This window comes from Balaenoptera ricei, chromosome 12 (assembly GCF_028023285.1).
Source record: "Balaenoptera ricei isolate mBalRic1 chromosome 12, mBalRic1.hap2, whole genome shotgun sequence".
Taxonomy (NCBI): Eukaryota; Metazoa; Chordata; class Mammalia; order Artiodactyla; family Balaenopteridae; genus Balaenoptera; species Balaenoptera ricei.
In genome coordinates, this window is record NC_082650.1 from 59,989,052 (window position 1) to 60,010,939 (window position 21,888).

A 21,888-nucleotide genomic window follows, 5' to 3' on the forward strand; every position below is an offset into this window, starting at 1 on the left:
TGGATTCTTAACCACTGCACCACCAGGGAAGTCCCCCATATCAGTTTTTATTGAATGTTTTTCCTTTTAATATAGTTCACATTTTCTTATTTATTCTCAAGTCTTATAAGTTTGTATTGTACTCTGAACATTGTATATAATAAACAGTGGGAACTGAGGAAAAGTTGTTTTGTTTTACTCATTTCTCAGAACATTGAAACCTTTCCTCCACCTGGTCCTTAGACTGAGGCCAATTCATTCATATTTCTCCCAGAGCCGAGTTGAGCAGGAGATAGGCTGCAACTTTTAATTAGATTGAGATCACCTGTGATTAGCCCAACCCCCAGACTCCTGTGCCACCACTGTGGTTTACATCTTGTCAGTATTTAAGCAGGGAGGGAGTTGGGCAACAGTTTCAGATATTTTTAGTTGACCTTTGGATTCATCTCTGGTGGGGCAAGTGCAAGACTATGTGATTTCTCTGATTTCAAGCCCTTCTTCATTACATTTCTTTGCATAATTCAGGGTAGGGTTAGGTAGGGATGGGAAGAGAAGAATTGTCAGGCAGTTTGCATTTGAGTCTTTTTGAGATTCGAATCCTTTCTGCCAGCCCAGACTGTCAGAATGTCCCTGCAAAGTCTCCTCATCTATGGTGAGTCTATGACAACTTCTCCATCTATCGTCCACAGATCAGGCATCTGACCCCAGAGGTGGAAGGGTCTACCATTCTCTTCTCACCCTTGTAGTGCTCGTTTCTCTCTGGAGCTCAACTAATCCAGGCTTCCTTGCTTCCTCTGTTCTTTGCTAGCCCCATTAACAAGTGTAATTTTAAAATTTTCAGGTTGTGTTGTTGTTGTTTTTACAATGAGAACAGAGGTCTTTTGCTTCCTTCTTTATCCTAACCATTTTAAGTAATCACAAAGCAAGCGAATACTCCCCCCACTTTTTATTTGAAATAGGTAAACCTAGAGTACATTTAATTGCTACGTAAATAATTCTTTTATTTTTTTTTAATCTTTAAATTTATTATTTATTTATTATGTTTATTTTTGGCTGTGTTGGGTCTTCGTTTCTGTGTGAGGGCTTTCTCCAGTTGCGGCGAGTGGGGGCCACTCTTCATCGCGGTGCGCGGGCCTCTCACTATCGCGGCCTCTCTTGTTGCGGAGCACAGGCTCCAGACGCCCAGGCTCAGTAGTTGTGGCTCACGGCCCCAGTTGCTCCGCGGCATGTGGGATCTTCCCAGACCAGGGCTCGAACCTGTGTCCCCTGCATTGGCAGGCAGATTCTCAACCACTGCGCCACCAGGGAAGCCCCAGTAAATAATTCTTACTAGCAAACTTTTTGAATAAACTCCATGACTATGCACTGGATAATGGTTACGATTCAATTTTCCTTGATTTCTAGGTAACAGCTGAAGTCCATCTTGAGGCATATGTGGAGTTAATGCTGGCTACATTGGGTGTCTAGGGCCATTGTTGATTCCGTGTGGGATGGCTGGGTACTTTAGCTGGGATAATTTCTGTTACTACTTCCTTAAGAGCTTTCCAAGGAAAGAATTCCCTCGAGTATTTTCCCCTTTACCATTCTTCCTTTGCTTTTTCTATGTAACTAAAGCAAAAAGAGAAATTCCCTAAGATAGAATCTCACCCCAAAGCCACTTCCCATGACTATCAGAAGCCTTTAATTTCTTCTTGACTTTTGGAGAAAAAGGTAAATAGCTCTCGTCCCGTAAGTTTCCCAGCTGGAAATGACTACCATTAATGTCATTAAAATTCATTGATAATTGCTCTGTTGGCAGATCTTTAGTAATAATTCTTCTAGCCTCAAATTCAAAACTTCCATAGGTGTTTTCTGAAAGAATTTGTAACTCTATTAAAACGTATACACTGAATGAAATTTAAATCTGTTTTAAAAATTAATTTAAAATGGCTTTGTGACATTGCTGTTTGAATTATAGTCATCATAGTTATCTTACATTTAAATTGACTATTTATGTTAATATCCTTCAATTTCTGCATACTACGAAAAGTGATTTAAAATGGAAATCACACCCAAAGATATATATTAATGATAGTTGTTGCAAACAGCAAACCCCACTGTTCTCTATGACCATGAGAAGATGATTTAGGGCTCCTCTTCCTTTCCCTTCTATCTTGAGTCTTCTTCTGGTGGTTGAGCAATGCATACAATCATGGCCCCATATATTTTTCCACAGTCTATGTCTCACTGTGGGCCAAGGAAGAGGCAAAAAAAAAGGAGGACCATGACAGAGGGGAACGAACGTTTTGTGACTGCCTAGTACCTGGAGTCATGGGATAATTGGCAAGATTCTCTTTTGTTTTCTCCTCCATACTATCTCCATCCAAATCTTTCTTTTTGCATGTGTGTTTATACTCATCGCCTTCTACGAAATAGTCATACATTACACAGACTAATGAGACCATGGGCATCAGCCCATTTCTTCTTTTAGCTTGTCTCTTTGACATTCACTTCAGCCTCTGTCTTTGTTACAACCAAATCATCCTTCTTCTGACAATTACAGAGAGGATTAAAAAGAATTTGTTAGTTTCCAAGTAGACTATCAAATGTATGATCAACTCTGAGTGTTTGGTGTATACCAGGCGAGGGTGTTAGCTGAATACAAGGTTATGTGGATTATCACACAGATCAAGAAATTTATCTCCAAAACAATTGCTTATATATACTTTGATTATATGTACTTTATATGGGTTTTTTTGTTGACAGGGTCATTCTTTTTGTCTGTTAAGAGTTTGTCATGTATTCAGGCAAGATCCTGGTAGGGCAGGAATAACTAATAATTATTCTCTATTAGCACTAGTGGGTATGACCCCTGTATCTCTTAGGAATTGCATTAAGCAATTAGTAAAAAAGTAAAACTATTAAAGAAAAACAACAGCAGAAATAACAGTGGCTTACGTAAAACATAAATTTGCTTCTCTCACACCTGAAAGAAGTCTGGAAATTAGGCAGCTCAGCCCGGGTGTGGAAGGTTCATGGTTATTAGACACTAGACTTCTTTTAGCTTTCAGTTTTGCTATTCTCAGACATGATTTCCAGCCACAAGGTTACCTCATAATCCAAGAGGGCTGGTGAGGTAGGTCCCAGCCATCGTGTGTTGGAAATAAGAAAGGGAAAGAACAAAAGGGATGTTCATGCCAGCTGAGTGAACTCCCATTAAGCTGGAATTCCACAGAACACTTCCAATTACATCCTATTGGCCAGAATGTCGGTAATTCCCACAACTAGCTGCAAAGGAGGTTGGGAAGTGTAATTTTGTATTTGGTCATAACGCTGTCTTCTGTCACTAAGGGAGAAGAGAATGGATAGTGGGGAAAAACTAGCAATCTCTGCCACATCCACCCAAGCCTAAAAATAGAAGACGGCCTTTTTTTTTTTTTTTTTTTTTAAACTTAACTTGCAACTCTCACATTGTGCTTTTTTTTTTTTTTTTTTTTTAATTTTATAGCTACTTTATTTATTTATTTATTTATTTTTGGCTGTGTTGGGTCTTCGGTTCGTGCGAGGGCTTTCTCCAGTTACGGCAAGTGGGGGCCACTCTTCATCGCGGTGCGGGGACCGCTCTTCATCGCGGTGCGGGGACCGCTCTTCATCGCGTTGCGCGGGCCTTTCACCATCGCGGCCCCTCCCGTTGCGGGGCACAGGCTCCAGACGCGCAGGCTCAGCAGTTGTGGCTCACGGGCCCAGCCGCTCCGCGGCATGTGGGATCTTCCCAGACCAGGGCTCGAACCCGTGTCCCCTGCATTAGCAGGCAGATTCTCAACCATTGCGCCACCAGGGAAGCTTTTTGGATCGTTTTGAACATCAGTTGAAATTACGCAACATTTGAAGCCTATGAAAATGTACGACATCTATGTAACTCTACCTTATACTTTAAAATGTCTGAAGAGAGAAGGAACTATCAGGGAATACCCAGAGAAGGGTCAACAGGAAGTGGGAAATGTAGGAAGCATATTTTTTGAGAAATTATAATTTTTAGCTGTTATCAAGTACGTGAAAAGCTCTAGCCCCAAAGTAGAATTAGACTTATTCCATGAGAATAAGAAGTAGCTTTTATTTGAATTGGACCTGTCCAACAATGAAAAAGTTTGTCTTGGGATATACACAACTTCCCACCACTAGAAAAGTTCAAAATGAAGCTGAGCAACCAGAAATTTTTTCAGAGAAGTAACTGAAAGGTTTGCAAAGATGTATGATCATAATTCCAATGTTTGAAATGTCAGGAATATGGAATAATATATTTACTTAACAATAAAGGATTTGGCTGAATACATTATGGTGTTACGGTAGATCCACACACTATACAGGCTTTAAAGTGACTACATAAATACTTATTGGAAGAGAAAGAGGTTCATGATATGTAGTAGATTAAACAAATGAATTACAGAACAGACCTTATAGTATGGTTTTATATGTGTCTATAAATAGATAGCTATGCACCCAAGGTTAATCCAGATGGTGAGATTGTGGGGACATTTTTTGGTTCTTTAAGAACATATTGTATGAAAAACAGTTATTTGGATATTTGGCAGTGAATATGGATAGTAATATCTAATGTATTTAAGAAGAAAAAGCTAAATAATTATTTGTCAGGGACAAGGAAGAAGAGACTGTGTAGAAGTTTAGGCTCGCTGTCCTTTACGGTTTCTTCCAACTCTAAGATTAGATGACACAAAATCCATGTTTATGACTCAAGTGCATTGGATGATTGCCAGAATGAATAATTCACTTACCCACAGGTAATCAAAGAGACATCCTGTGGGTATTGCTGGTAAAGCTCAGAAGGGCTGATCTCTGAGCCCATTACAGCCCACGATCTTGGTGGCATGCTTTTACACATTCTTTATTTTCACCCTAAATTCTTCAACACAGCGACTTCTTCAACAACTGACAGCTGTCGTTTTCTAAGAAAACAATCTACCTAAACCTGTTTTATTTGCACATCGTTTCCTTTCTTCCTTCAAAAGCTACAACCCAACACCTAAAAACATACTGGCTAGAAACTGACATCTTAGAATAGCTCTCATAGCACTGCTGAAGGGAGCCTTGGCAAGAAAGATGGCTGTCTAAAACCCGGTTACACTGAGAGGGGGCAAAACAGCAATAACAAACAAACCAAAAACCTGAAAAACTTCTGGAGGATGGACCAAAAGGGTGATTTTGGGAAATTTAATATTCTCTTTAGAAAATTTAGTAGTTTGGGATGATAAAGAATGTACTACTTACTTCCTTCTTAGAACTGTGAACCAGTAAATGCGCCCATCCTTATGCACCCTGAGGTTCTTTCCCCAGGGATGCTGATGTGTTTCTGCATATCAATTCACCCATACTCTCTGACCTACTTCTGTTCTTGATATGCGAGCAAAATGACTAGCTGGGTTTACGCATATATACATACATACATAATTAACGAGAAAGATTTGTGCTAATTCCATTTCAGTATCTCACCCACAATCTTGGGTAATAAATCAGATTCTTGATGGCAAATAAGATTGTGCTTTGAATCAACACACACACATATACAAAGCAGCTAAAATTGGTAAACATCTAAGAAAATATAGGAAAAGCCTAATGAGAATATTTTACCAAGAGTTATTTTAAATGTAAGCTGACTAGAGTAAGTTGCTCTGAAGTCAAAACATGGACATCATATAGGACTATTTTGAGATGGAAACAGTTGTATTATTGAGGAATTTTAATGAATAGTGAGCCCATTTGTTATTTATTTTCTTCCAAATGTTAATAAACAACTCCAGTTATAATTGCTGATTTTCTATATTTATGGAAAACTGGCATTTCATAAATATCAAATTGTGATATCATCTACTTGTATGCTGGTTTTTCTATGAATATATAAATTTAGTAATTACCTCTAGAAGTGTGAGTTAATTTTTTGTGTGTGGATAAATCAAGAAGGAGAATGACAAATCTGTTAAAATGGTAGAATCTTAAACATCCTTTTCATTGTTCTTTTTAAGGATTTATCTAAAATGATGTCATGGAGTGGCAGAGAAAAATCTGGGATACAAGATTTTTCTATTAAAGCCACCAAGATGTTCATCAAAACTAGGTCAACATGCAGGCATTTGACAGAGACAGTGCATAGAGCTTTCTCAAAAGACCAAAAGGTTAGGAAGACTTTATAGGTCCCAAATAATCAATGTTTAAAGGAAAACAATTGTACAGAGGTTATATTAATTCAAACTAGCAAAGGATTTCTTCTTAAAGGAAGTTTTAGCTTATTTTAATTCCAGGGAAAAGAAATTCTCACTTGATATGTTTACTATTATAATGTATTCTGTTGGATAGTATTGGCAGAAACTCCCCATTAATATTTATCTTTAGAACTTTGCTCCATTTCATGGCTCAGTAGAGAATTAATATTTAACAAATGTGTGATTAGCCTTTTTTTTTTTGTCTTATGGCTCAAATTCACCAAAGTCCTTCATATGCAGAATTTATTTTTGTTATGACTTTTATAATGAGTAAATATTTTACTCCACATTGTAGTAAAATACTTTATTTTGGGCTGCAAACTTTCTTTCAAAGTTAAGTCACGTCAAAATGGAATATTTTAGTAGCTAAGGGAAAAAGTTGAGTCATTGGCTGGAAGAAACTTGATCTCCTATTTATGACTCTGATGTCCTAAAATACATGAGACTGGCCAATACTGAAATAATTATCCCAAATCATGATAACATCTTTAAAAAGGCTTAAAAGAAGCTAGACCCTATTTTGAGCAGCATCAAAATTTTCTATAATTGGTAGACTATGTGTCTCATTAAACCACAGTTTTAAAGAGGTCTTTAAATCCAACTGGACATTGACACCTGTGCTGTGAAGGATAGTTTTAGTGGTGGTGAGGGATCACCTACAGTAAATAAGTTCTGTCTGTTAACAGAGACACTACTAATCGGACAAAAACCATGTAGTCATGAATTCAGGAAGCAATTCCAAGATCAAAATTTCCCTTTAATCGGAGGAACGTATCCTCTTTGTAAACGGTTCATGAATAACCCAGATGAGGCCTGTTTACAATCCAGGTGATGGTGCCAACTTTACCTCCCAGAAGCATCTTAACCAGCAGGTGGGAGCACATCTGTGTTCCACGACCTCCTCAGGTAGAGTTAGAGCCCCACCCAAAGAGCTTGGCTAGAACAGGAGTCCAGCCGGAGCTAATCAGTCAGAAAATGCCCGCCATGTTTTTTCTTATTACGAAATGAAAAATAATTACTTGTGTACTTAAAATCAAATATGGCCCAAGTGAAATTTGGAATGCTTCAGAAAACATGGTTTTTGGATCCAGTTTTCTGTGGCTAGAAACTGATCAAAACATTGGCTCTGGCTTTGGTCTTCAGAGTTTTTTTTTTTCTTAAAACAAGTCAATTAAGTGGTTTCCTGAGATGTATATTAACAGAAGGTGAATATTGATTGTGCCTCTGCAGACCCCTGCACCGTATTTACCATCTCTGTGTTTTCAGTAGCAATCAAGTTCAAGCTCTAGAATGAGTATTGAACACAACGGAGGTAAACTTTTGACTCTCAGAGTGTGTTTGTGCTCAGGACAGATAGAATTTTCCTGAAGTGGTCTCCTGAATCCTAACCCACATGTTGCTTCAGCAAGGGTTTCTTCTGTTTTCTGGTGGTTTTTGTTTGCTTAAAATCTTTCAAATTGCAACTAGATTTTTATCTTCTTTTTTTTTGTTTTAGAACTCCTGTCCTTAATTTTGTCCTACACATTGGCTTTGACTTTATGGGATTTCTTGGAGCTTCAGAGTTGCACAAAATGGTTATTGGCAAGGTTGTTCATTATTGACAGAGGTGGCTTCTCCACCTCAACACTCCACAAGAAATCCAAACTTCTAAAAGTTCACAGATGCTCTTCATCATAATTTTATCATAGGAACTTTCTTCCTATAAAGAAAAAGCATAGCGAATACTTTCTAGAGTATATAAAATGCTCCAATAATTATTTTAATCATCCTACTTCTGTGGGTATCTCCATGGTTCCACACAAGTGGGCTTGGTCTGGTAAAAATAATCACAGCCTCTAATAAACATCTTCTTTGTTGACCATCGTCTTCATAGCCAATAAATAACTGGTACAGATAACTGCCTCACCTAGCCCTCAGGGCAGTCTTTAGGGGCCACTTTTTCAGGCTTCAATATTGCTCAAATATTGATTCCCTAATTGGCATGCTGATGTGAATCCACAAGGCTTCTTGAAGGTAATGATGCTGGTTTTTTAATCCTGAAAATTCATGGGGCTGCACGTAAGTGAGGTATCAACTTTTGAACCTATATTCATGTATAGATTTTTAGCTCAGCTTGCCCTTAAAGTTGAATATCACTAGATAGCTCAGAGTATTGACTGCATCTAAATGACAAGTTTTCAAGAAGTATAAGGCTCATTTCTCTTCATTGACTATGAATCAATGTGGGGACCGTGAGTATGTAGGACCCCGAATAACAATGACAATAACAACAGTTACTAACACTTATCAAGGACTCATTATAGATTAACTCTTAATGCTCAAACAACTATTATTTTAGAAATGAGAAAATATTACTCATGGAGCTAAAGAAACTTGTTCAAGTCTGAAGAACTAGTCAGGGGCGGACCTGGCATTTAAACCCGGCAGTTGGATCCCAGACCACAGGCTTTTCAACACTGTCTTCTTAACAGCTAAATCTTTCTGTGAAATGGGTTCTGTCTGGTCTGGAGGCCCTCAAAGAGCAACTCATCCACTTGAACTAAAGGAGCATTTATTTTGTGTCCTTCATGCCAATAGAGAAGTCTAAGCTGAACCTCATTACAGGGAGTGGGGTCAGCAGGACTTTTCTCTTTGGGTCAGAAGGAAGGATGATGTCTGTTGAATTCTGCTTTCAAAAACAAAAGCAGAACAGGTTATCAATAGGGTTTCCAGCTGCCATCTTTGTTTGGCCAAGATATTAGGAATTAGAGCATGAGGCTATATTTTCTGAACTTTCTAAGATTTATGAAATTCTACAATTTTCCATGTTTCCTGTGTTTGGCATTTCCTGTTTTCCCATGGTTTTTGGTAGTAAAATCCTTAAAATTAAATGTTTATTGTTATTTGGAGGCATCAGGAAACTAGGGCTCTGGGAGGCAGAAAGAATAATCCCAAAGGATGGTGTGAGTGATGAACAGCTTTAAAGAAGAAAGAGAATATATAGGAAAAGATTTAAAAATATAGTATTGATTGAAAAAAAAGCAAGATGCAAAATGATACACACAGGGCTTCCCTGGTGGTGCAGTGGTTAAGAATCCTCCTGCCAATGCAGGGGACACAGGTTCGAGCCCTGGTCCGGGAAGATCCCACATGCCGTGGAACAACTAAGCCCATGCGACACAATTACTGAGCCTGTGCTCTAGAGAGCCCACAAGCCACAACTACTGAGCCCACACACCTAGAGCCCGTGCTCCGCAACAAGAGAAGCCACCGCGATGAGAACCCCACACACCGCAACGAAGAGTAGCCCCCGCTCGCCACAACTAGAGAAAGCCCGCGCAAAGCAAAGACCCAATGCAGCCAAAAATAAATAAATAAAATAAATAAATTTATTTTAAAAAATGATGCATACCGAATGATTCCATTTGTTCAAATATAAATCTATAAAATAGCATGGTAGACTATTTGTGGATTCATATATGTATGGAAAGAACAAAAAATGGAGTGGAAACATATACAACAAAGTCGTGACGGCGGCTGCTTCTGGGGAGGTGGAAGAGGGACTTTGGTTATAGTTGCAATATTCAATTTTTTGTAACAGAAGGAAATGTGATACGTGTTATTTTTGGATGGTAGAATGTGATGTTATATTTTTTTAACTTTTCTATAATTTAAAATTGTCTCAAAATAAACTAACTTTTAAAAATAAAAGGAAACAAAAAATAGAAGGAAAGAAAGAAGACAACTGGGAACTTCAAAAGAAAAGTGAGGCTGTGGAACATGAGTCTGGGTTTGACAATTGGTCCTGCTGTTCTTTGGAGCTGACTCTAATCTAGACTATCAATGGGACCTCCCTGGCGGTTCAGTGGTTATGTCTCTGTGCTTCTACTGCAGGGGGCACAGGTTCGATCCCTGGTTGGGGAACTAAGATCCCACATGCCGAGTGGCACGGCCAAAAATAAAATAAAATAGACTTTCAATAACTATGAAAATTCCTATGCAGTGTTTCATATTATTTTACAGGTTAAAAAGTAAGACTCTTGTTTGTATGTGGGTGGGGAAGGGTTTTTTTTTTTTTTTTTTTGAGGGGGTTGTTTTTGATGGGGAAGAATATTTTTTGGAGAAGGGGCTGGATCACATGCACACACAGAATTACTAACAATCCAAGTCTTTACTCTTGAAATCAAAGTCAAAAACAGTAGTCTGATTAATATCTGACTTCAGTATGTGAACATTCTTGTTCCCTTTGATTCTTTACAGCCCTCTTTTCCTCCTTAAACGATGAACAGTGCATTCCCCAGGGGTTTAATGTGTGCTGTAGGATAGTAAGTTCCCTGAGAGCAAGTGGATTCAACAAATGCTATTAACTGCCCTGAGTTTCTTTTGCTTCAGTGGATTTATACAGTTCCTACTCTGTTTCTATATTCATGCAAAATGCTTTGCCCTTTCACTTAAATCCCGATGAAAGAGGAAGCAGAATCTTAGGAAAGGTCAGGCTGGAAAAATTAGATATGGCATCAGAGAACAGTGTGATTAAACAAACTGTACAGAATATTGCATTTTCATACCAGCCCTTGATTCAGTAGCATGTGGTAGAAACTTAAGGGGCTTTTTCTTTTATCTTTAGTATCTCCTAAAGATATACAATGAAAACTGCCCCCCAAGCTAAGCAAACAAACAAGAACAAACAAACAAAAAATCCCATGGTCTGATGTTTGCAGTGGAAGAATGTTCTCTAATCTGCAACGTGTTATGTATACAGATACCTGCCCAGAAAGAAGGCGCCATCTCAGGGTTTAAACTATGACTTTCATTCTGAATATAATAATTCAAGTGAGACGGCCTTAAAACTCTCAGAGCATTGCAAGAAACCAGCAGGCAACATTTTCTTGCTGTTTGATGTCGGTGAGACTCACAAGGGCAAGGCAGAGGAATCCAGTGGTAATCCTGACTCTCAAAGGAATACAGAGAGTATTGTAATAAGTGTCTCCCCTTTCCTCCCAAGCTGGTCCGTTTCAGATCAAGGTTGATCCAGTGTCCTCACAGGGGCCAAACTAGGCCAGTGTGTTACTATCCAGAACCGGCCGTGCCCTCACTGATCTCCCTTCTTAGTGAGAAGCCTGAAGCAGGGGTCAGCAAAATATATCCTGTGGGCCAAATCTGGTTCCCCACCTGTTTTTGTGTTTGGCCAACCTCAAGCTAAGAATGGTTTTTACATTTCTAAATGGTTGAAAAAACAATCAGAAGATTTTTTTTTTGGTGAAATGTAAACATTATAAAAATTCAAATTGTAGTGACCATAAATACTATTATTGGAACACAGCCATGTCCATTCATGTTACATATGATCTCTGACTGCTTTCACACTATAATGGGAGAGCTGAGTACTTGTAACAGAGGTCTATGTGGCCTGTGAAGCCAAAAGTATTTACTATATGTCCTTTTACCGAAAAATCTTGCAGATCTGTGCCCTAAAACACTGTTTTCTATCACTGGAAAGGCTTTAAACAATTGCAGCCAATTAGACTGACAATTTTGAAAACTGTCTAGTTTGCTTTGGTATTGTAGGTAAAGTGCCACTGGAGTGCTCCAGAAACTCTCAAGCAGCATCGCATTCTGTGAATAAAAACTCTGCAGGCTTGAGCGTTGGAACAAGATGGTGGAGTAGGAAGATCCCGGGCTTGTCTCCTCCCACGGACAAACCAAAATTACAACTACACATAGAGACACTATCTCTGAGAATGACCTGAAGACAAGCAGAGAAGATTTTCTACAACTAAAGATAAAAAGAAAAAGCCACACTGAGACAGGTAGGAGGGGTGGACACATGATCTGGCTGGGACACACGCCCCAGCACTGAAACCCACAGGTGGGTGGGATATCACAGCCCCGGAGGAGTGGGAGCTCCAAACTCCACAAAGCGCTCCCCAGCCTGGGGTAGCTGCACGGGGAAGATGAGCCCCCATACCTCTGGCTTTGAAAAACAATAGGGCTTACATCCAGGAGAGCCAGGGGGCTGTAGGAAACTGCGTCTTCCGTCTTAAATGGCGTGCACAAAAACTCACTTACTCTAAGTCCTAGCACAGAGGCAGCAGTTTGAAAAGAGCCTGGGTCATACATGAAGGAGATCATTGAATAATTTTAGGGCATGTGCCCATGGAGCAGGGAACTGTTTGAAGTTTCTTCTGGTATGGAGGAGCTGTTGGGTGCCAGTTCTTTGTTTTTGTTTTCGTTTTTGGCTCACCTTCTACCTAGCTGGCCCAGCGCCGGCAGGTGCCATTTCCAACTCTCCCCATCTAACTTACTAGCACAGGATCTTCCTCCTCCTGGTTCACCTGTAGGCCTGACCCAACCAGCGCTCCTTCAAAGTGGCCCCCTGCCCCACCAGATGTGGCAGATGACCTTAGCCAGCATTGGCATCACTCCAAAGTGGCTCCCACACCAGAGACTGGCCCTGTACACCAGAGCAGATGCAACAGTTTCAGCTGGGCCTCACAGCCATCCATACGGGGGACCAGCCCGGCTAACGCCCATAGCAATTTGGCCCAGTTACAACAGGAGGGTACATGCAGCCCACATAGGGGACACTTCTGCAGCACCTGTGACCAGGGAGGACCATTCTTATGGGCTCAATGGGACACCTTCTACACAAAGCCACTTTTTTCAAGACTGGAGATGTAGCTGATCTACCTAATACGTACAAACAAACACAGAGAGTTAGGCAAGATGAAGAGACAAAGGAATATGTTCCAAAAGAAAGAATAAAGAAAAAATAAGTCAGAAAAAAGACTAAATGCAATGGAGATAAGCAATCCACCTGATAAAGAGTTCAAAGCAATGGTCATTTGATGTTGAATGGAGGAACACAGTGAGAACTTCAACAAAGAGATAGAAGACATAAAAAAAGAACCAATCAGACCTGAAGAATACAATAACTTAAAAGAAAAGTACATTGGAGGGAAACAACAGCAGATTAGATGATGCAGAAGAACAAATCGGTGATCTGGAAGATAGGCTATTACCCAATTGGAACAGCAAAAGGAAAAAGAAATAAACAAACAAACAAAAAAAATGAGGATAGTTTAAGGGACCTCAGGGACAACATCAGGCTTACTAACATGGGCATTATAGGGGTTCCAGAATGAGAAGAGAGAGAGAAAAGGACAGAAAACCTATTTGAAGACATAATGGCTGAAAACTTCCCTAACCTGGTAAGGAAACAAACAGCTGAGTCCAGAAAACACAGAGTCCCAAACAAGATGAACCCAAAGAGACCCACACCAAGACTTATCATAATTAAAATGTCAAAAGTTAAAGAGAGAATCTTAAAAGCAACAAGTGAAAGCAACTAGTTATATTAGGAGAGAGCCCATAAGACTATCAGCTGACTTTTTAGCAGAAACTTTACAGTCCAGAAAGGAGTAGACAATTTATTTAAAGTATTGAAAGATAAAAACTTATGACCAAAAATACTCTATCTGGCAAGGTTATAATTCAGACTTGAAGGAGAGATAAAAAGTTTTCCAGACAAGTAGAAGCTAAAGGAGTTCATCACCACTAAACCAACCTTACAAGAAATGTTAAAGGGATTTTTTTAAATAGAAGAAAAAAAAGCCCATAACTAGAAATGTGAAAACTCTGAAAGAAAGAAAAGTCTCACCAGTAAAGGCAAACATAGAGTAAAGGTAGCAGATTAACCATCTATATAATTAGTATGAAGGTTAAAAGACAAAACTAGAAAATCACATGTATCTATAACAATTAGTTAAGGGATATACAAAATAAAAATATGTAAAATATGATGTCAAAAATATCACGGGGGGAGTAAAAACAGTGCTTTTAGAACCTGCTCAGCCTTAAGCAACCATCAACTTAAAATAGACTACCATAGCATAGATTGTTACATCAGAACCTCATGGTAACCACAAACCAAAAACTAATAATAGATACACAAAAAAATAATGAGAAAGGAATACCAATGTAACACTAAAGAAAGTCATCAGATCACAAGGGAAGAGAGGAAGAGAGGAATAGAGAACAACAAAAATAACCAGAAAACAATTTAAAAAAGGCAATAAGTACATACCTATCAATAATTACTTTGACTGTAAATGGATGACATAGGGTGGCTGAATGGATAAAAAAAGAAGCCCAAGACCCATATATATACTGTCTATAAGAGATTCACTTCAGATCTAAAGACAAACACACAGGCTGAAAATGAGGTGAAGGAAAAAGAAGTTACATACAAATGGAAATGAAAAGAAAGCTGGGGTAGCAACACTTAGACAAAATAGGCTTTAAAACAAAGACTGTAACAAGAGACAAAGAAGGACATTACAGTGATAAAGGAATCAATTCAACAAGAAGATATAACACCTATAAATATACATGCACCCAACATAGGAGCACCGAAATACGTGAGTCAAAAATTAACAGACATAAAGGGAGACATTAACAGTAATACAATAATAGTATTGATACAATAATATTAGGGGACTTTAACACCCCACTTATATCAATACATAGATCATCCAGACAGTAAGGAAACATTAGCCTTAAAAGACACATTGTATATATTAGATATATATAAGACATTTCACCCCCAAATAGCAGAATACACATTCTTTTCAAGTGTACATGGATCATTCCCCAGGATAGATCACATGTTAGGTCACAAACAAGGGTTAATACATTCATACAGACAATGATGTGAATAGTGCCCCCTTCTGTTGTGTGCCACAATGGCCTCCCTCCTAAAATTTGTGAGAAGAAATACCTATAAATTAGGAGTGGGGCAGGTAGTGAAGGTGTTAGTTTGGGTCTTTGGAAAAGCAGATACCAAGAGAGACTGAAATGTGCAGGATATTTATTGGGGGAAACACCTGTGAAGGATAAAGTTGGGAGGGAACAGGAGTTGGTGGGGAGACCTTCAGATTGAGATGAAGGTCTGACGTAATGAGAAAGGGGAGGAAAGTGGACTGGGAAAGAAAAGCCCCAGACTACAGGCTGACGGGGGGCCCCAGAGCAAAAGTTTCTTGTTTGGTGAGTCCCTAACTTACAAACCCCTGGACTTATTTCCACCGCTGTGCTCTATTATCAGCTGGGAGCAGCCCGGGAAGAACATAATCTTGGTGTGAACACCAAATTGGATCCAAAGGTGTCCAAAGTGGATCCAAGATCGCAACTGGAGTCTGTGTGCACTCCTCAGGACAGGTTCTCTTGTAGGGAGATATAGCAGCACACTCCCAGAGACCACAGTGATTGTGAACCAGGGGTGTGTGTGTGTGCGACTCTGAATTGGAGACTTGGAGAGTTGATTGTAGGAAAGAGATGTGAAGACACAGTTTGGAGCTGCCCTGGTTCCATTAGTTTGCAAGTGATTGAAGTCATCTGCACCAACACTGCAGAAGGTCTAATAGCCATAGTCCTTTCTAATCAGGAGATATTACATGGTCATCCATACTTCCCATAAAAATCCCTAATTACACCAATATCGTTCCAATTTTCCAAATGCAATCTTTGATTTCCCAAGTAGATTCCCTTTCCCACAACTCCTACGGTCCATTCAAGGTGATCAAGACGTACCTGCCTTTAGCAGGTCAAGGATCTCTTAAACCTCATATCATGTACAGTTCCCCTTAAGTTGGAGAGCACTACTGCTTTCTCAAAGCACAGGCATTTCTATGATATGATTTTATTTTTATACAATCCTGAGAGAAAAATGACAGATATTATTTTACTCATTCTACAGACGAGAACTTCAAGGCTCAAAGATTAATTTTTCCAGAGTCAGACTGCAGATGTTTGGCTCCTGGCCCTTTGCTCTTTTCAAGGGACCAAGCAGCCACCTGTTGAAATAAGCCCCTCATCAGGTGATGAGGGCAATGGGTAAGGGTTTGTGCTGACCTGATTAATGCTCTCTAACGCTCTCTGCCTTTCTCAGGAAATTTCATTCTATCGATAGGCAAAGTGACCCAAAACTGTAGCTATATGTGCATCACTTAAAACTTACAAAGATAGAATTCCTAGAAAAGAATTTCATACCTGCAAAGAGCAAACATGGTGTGAAAGTATGCTTCCCACTCCCAGAAATTTATCCTTCAAGAGAGAAAATAGAAAAAATAAAAATATAATGAGATGGGATGGCTGAATAACCATTTAAGAAAAAATATAAAGCTGACTCCTTAAGCAAAATGGATTTTAGAGGAAGCAAAGATCTACATGTGAAAAATAAAACCATAAAATACTAGATTAAAGTATAGGAGAATAATTTGACAGCTCTGAGTAGAGGAGGATTTTTTTCCTACGCATGACAGGTAGTAAGATTCTCCATCAGACCAGCGTTTCTCTGATTCCCTGGTCACCAAATAATCTGATCGTGATTTATTTCTCCACGCAGCAATAGCAGTAAATACGCCTTCAGCATGGACTTACCATCATGATGAACATTTTACATGAATTTTTTCATTTAATTCTTAAAACAGCCTCATGAAAAACACTGTTATCGCACCAACCACACCTTCTTGGACACGAAAGCAGAGTTTAGTTGACCAGGATCACGCAGCCACTGAGCGGCAGGTGAGATGTGAATTCCAGCTCCATCTGAGGCTAGGTCGCCTGCTCTTCTCCACCAGGTGGATTTCCCTACAGGAGAATGTGCTGAATTCCTGATCCACTGTGAAGCGGGGCTTCTCATGGCAAATTAATAAACTGGCATTTCCTTTATCATCATCTCCAGCACAGTCAAGGTGAGCTCAGCTCCCAAGACCGATCGACGCTGGGTGCACAGACTGAAATAAAGTCCTGAGGCACAGAACTCAGGATGGAGGGAATCGTGGAAGGAAATGACTGTTTGGCCTAGAATGGCTGTCTTGCCTCTCCTGTTGACAACTTTATATCATCTCTTCTGCGATTTAACTGTACATTATGACTTCTAAAAGGGCAAAACACATAGTAGATAAAACATAACATAGATAGCAGAGGATAAGGTTGCTAGTCTGATATGTTACAGCCCTTTCCGTGGAGTAAATTTCTGGCTTCCAAGGGGACATCATATCAACTGAATAGTCCCCAAGCTTATCGTAATGTGACAGAGCACATGCACAAAGTTGGTTATTTCTATAGAATACAATTAACATGAGATTAAGCTTGAAGTTTGATGAACCTCCAAAGAATCAACTAAAAGGCAGATTTGGTGTGCCCTAAAACCACCGGTTTTTGGTGATTTCACAATGTTGACTGAAGTTGATTGAGAGCTTTATGTGATACACTATATTCTGACAATTGACTCTACAGGGTATCATGGTTGTTTGTCACAGCTTTCTGAAATCAATAAATAGCACTGGCAAATTTTCCTGGCAGGGGAATTGTTTTTAGTACAGTCTAGAAGGGCAGCTGCTGAGTGGCAAGGAGGGAGCCAGAACCACAGTGCCGCTGTTGACCTTAGAAAAGGGTTGATTTCCAAGGCTGATCCTGACTGCAAAGAATAATTGCTGTACAAACACTGAATTGATTAATTTGGTGGGAGAAAGTGTGATTTTCAAATATACAGCTAGGAGGTTCCCAAGATGTCTTGAAACAAAATGTGTGCCTGTTATTTTATTCAGTAAGCAACAATTGGGATTCCTGGTTAGTGACTATGTTACAAACATGGTTTGTGTTCTTTGCCGTTTTTCTAGAACATTCTGACTTTCTGGAAGCGTAGTCTTTGTGCTCTGTCCTCTTCAGTACCCACTCGCTTCCTACCTCCTTAATATCCGGCTTCTGGCCCCCTGTTCTACGCACAGCGTTCTCTTGACTTACCTGGCAGCTGTCAGATTCCACACCTCTTTTTTTCCTGCTGTTATCCTTGACCTCTCAACTCAAACAGTAACGTTTAAACTCCTTTTTTTGGGTGTCTCTGGCCTCAGGTTTCATGATGTGATACCCTCCTATTTTTGTCCCTCGGTTCCACCTCAGTCTCTCTCACTAATTTCCTTTCTGCTTCAGATCTCGGGAATGTGGCCGTCCGACCAGAGGATCTATACTTTCCTCTCCCCACATCCTGCCTCTGCTGTCTCAGTCTCCAGTGCCTCCACTAACACACTCGGGAATGTATCTCTGGTCTGCGTCTCCAGCCTCCTAACTCCTGCACTCCCTCCAGTGTGAAGTCTGCCACACCATCACCTGTACAGACAACCCTGTCCTGTGATTGGTTTCTCAGGCAGTTTAACTTCCTACCTGCCATGTTAAATGCCCTGGCAGTTTATCAACATAACAGCATTTTAATCAGCATTTTTCTCCCCAGTCATCTCCGTATCTAACCTCCATGCTGTTCTGAGTAGTACTGCTTAAAGCAGCTTGTGTACAATCAGAGTCAAAACTGCCTCCTTTGTCTTTTTTTTTTTTTTAACATCTTTATTGGAGTATAATTGCTTTACAATGGTGTGTTAGTTTCTGCTGTATAACAAAGTGAATCAGCTATACATATACATATATCCCCTCCCTCTTGCGTCTCCCTCCTGCCCTCCCCATCCCACCCCTCTAGGTGGTCACAAAGCACCGAGCTGATGTCCCTGTGCTATGTGGCTGCTTCCCACTAGCTATCTGTTTTACATTTGGTAGTGTATATATGTCCATGCCACTCTCTCACTTTGTCCCAGCTTCCCCTTCCCCCTCCCCGTGTCCTCAAGTCCATTCGCTACATCTGCGTCTTTATTCCTATCCTACCCCTAGGTTCTTCATAACCATTTTTTTTCCTTTTTTTTTTATTGATTCCATATATATGTATTTGCATACGGTATTTGTTTTTCTCTTTCTGACTTACTTCACTCTGTATGACAGACTTTAGGTCCATCCACCTCACTACAAATAACTCAATTTTGTTTCTTTTTATGGCTGAGTAATATTCTAGTGTAAACATGTGCCACATCTTCTTTACCCATTCATCTGTCAGTGGACACTAAGGTTGCTTCCACGTCCTGGCTATTGTAAATAGAGCTGCAATGAACATTGTGGTACATGCCTCTTTTTGAATTATGGTATTCTCAGGCTATATGCCCAGTAGTGGGATTGCTGGGTTGTATGGTAGTTCTATTTTTAGTTAATTTTCAATAAATTTATTTATTTATTTATTTATTTATGGCTGCTTTGGGTCTTTGTTGCTGTGTGTGGGCTTTCTCTAGTTGTGGTGAGCAGGGGCTACTCTTCGTTGCAGTGCGTGGGCTCTAGGCACGTGGGCTTCAGTAGTTGTGGCATGCGGGCTCAGTAGTTGTGGTACTCAGGTTTCGTTGCTCCATGGCATGTAGGATCTTCCTGGACCAGGGCTCGAACCTGTGCCCCTGCATTGGCAAGCAGATTCTTAACCACTGTGCCACCAGGGAAGTCCTATTTTTAGTTTTTTAAGGAACCTCCATACTGTTCTCCATAGTGGCTGTATCAATTTACATTCCCACCAACAGTGCAAGAGGGTTCCCTTTTCTCCATATCCTCTTCAGCATTTATTGTTTGTAGATTTTTTGATGATGGCCATTCTGACTGGTGTGAGGTGATACCTCATTGTAGTTTTGATTTGCATTTCTCTAATGATTAGTGATGTTGAGCATCCTTTCATGTGTCTGTAGGCCATCTGTATATCCTCTTTGCAGAAATGTCTATTTAGGTCTTCTGCCCATTTTTGGATTGGGTTGTTTGATTTTTTGTTATTGAACTGCATGAGCTTCTTGTAAATTTTGGAGATTTATCCTTTGTCACTTGCTTCATTTGCAAATATTTTCTTCCATTCTGAGGGTTGTCTTTTCATCTTGTTTATAGTTTCCTTTGCTGTGCAAAAGCTTTTAAGTTTCATTAGTTCCCATTTGTTTCTTTTTCTTTTTATTTCCATTTCTCTAAGAGGTAGGTCAAAAAGGATCTTGCTGTGATTTATGTCATAGAGTGTTCTGCCTCTGTTTTCCTCTGAGAATTTTATCGTGTCTGGCCTTACATTTAGGTCTTTAATCCATTTTGAGTTTATTTTTGTGTTCGGTGTTAGGGAATCCTCTAATTTCATTCTTTTACATGTAGCTGTCCAGTTTTCCCAGCACCATTTATTGAAGAGTCTCTCTTTTCTCCATTGTATATTCTTGCCTCCTTTATCAAAGATAAGGTGACTGTATATGTGTGGGTTTATCTATGGGCTTTCTATCCTGTTCCACTGATCTATATTTCTGTTTTTGTGCCAGTACCATACTCCCTTGATTACTGTAGCTTTGTAGTATAGACTGAAGTCTGGGAGCCTGATTCCTCCAGCTCCGGTTTTCTTTCTCAAGATGGCTTTGGCTATTCAGGGTCTTTTGTGTTTCCATACAAACTGTGAAATGTTTTGTTCTAGTTCTGTGAAAAATGCCATTGGTAGTTTGATAGGCGTTCCATTGAATCCGTAGATTGCTTTGGGTAGTATAGTCATTTTCACAATGTGATTCTTCCAATCCAAGAACATGGAATATCTCTCCATCTGTTGATATCATCTTTAATTTCTTTCATCAGTGTCTTATAGTTTTCTACATACAGGTCTTTTGTCTCCTTAGGTAGGTTTATTCCTAGGTATTTTATTCTTTTTGTTGCAGTGGTAAATGGGAGTGTTTCCTTAATTTCTCTTTCAGATTTTTCATCATTGGTGTATAGGAATGCAAGAGATTTCTGTGCATTAATTTTGTATCCTGCTACTTTACCAAATTCATTGTTTAGCTCTAGTAGTTTTCTGGTAGCATCTTTGGGATTCTCTATGTATAGTACCATGTCATTTGCAAACAGTGACAGTTTTACTTCTTTTCTGATTTGGATTCCTTTTATTTCTTTTTCTTCTCTGATTGCTGTGGCTAAAACTTCCAAAACTATGTTGAATAATAGTGGTGAGAGTGGGCAACCTTGTCTTGTTCTTGATCTTAGTAGAAATGGTTTCAGTTTTTCAACATTGAGAACGATGTTGCCTGTGGGTTTGTCATACATGGCCTTTATTATGTTGAGGTAAGTTCCCTCTATGACTACTTTTTGGAGGGTTTTTATCATAAATGGGTGTTGAATTTTGTCAAAAGCTTTTTTCTGCATCTATTGAGATGATCATATGGTTTTTATTCTTCAATCTGTTAACATGGTTTATCACATTGATTGATTTGTGTATATTGAAGAATCCTTGCATTCCTCGGATAAACCCCCACTTGATCATGGTATATGATCCTTTTAATGTGCTATTGGATTCTGTTTGCTAATATTTTGTTTAGGATTTTTGCATCTATGTTCATCAGAGATATTGGCCTGTAGTTTTCTTTTTTTGTGACCTCTTTGTCTGGTTTTGGTATCAGGGTGATGGTGGCCTCATAGAATGAGTTTGGGAGTGTTCCTCCCTCTGTTATATTTTGGAAGAGTTTGAGAAGGATAGATGTTAGGTCTTCTCTAAATGTTTGATAGAATTTGCCTGTGAAGCCATCTGATCCTGGGCTTTTGTTTGTTGGAAGATTTTAAATCACAGTTTCAATTTCAGTGCTTGTGATTGGTCTGTTTATATTTTCTATTTCTTCCTGGTTCAGTCTCGGAAGGTTGTGCATTTCTAAGAATTTGTCCATTTATTCCAGGTTGTCCATTTTATTGACATATAGTTGCTTGTAGTAATCTCTCATGATCCTTTGTATTTCTGCAGTGTCAGTTGTTACTTCTCCTT

At 39.4% G+C, this 21,888-nt stretch overlaps 1 long non-coding RNA gene across 1 annotated transcript in view; it reads left to right on the forward strand.

Annotated features, from left to right (window-relative positions):
* Positions 1 to 521: 521 nt before the first annotated feature.
* Positions 522 to 21,888, forward strand: part of LOC132376352 (uncharacterized) — a 55,598-nt gene continuing 34,231 nt past the window's right edge. The window contains exon 1 of the long non-coding RNA XR_009506278.1: positions 522 to 631. This is a non-coding gene — a long non-coding RNA (uncharacterized LOC132376352). The remainder of the gene's footprint in view (positions 632 to 21,888) is intronic.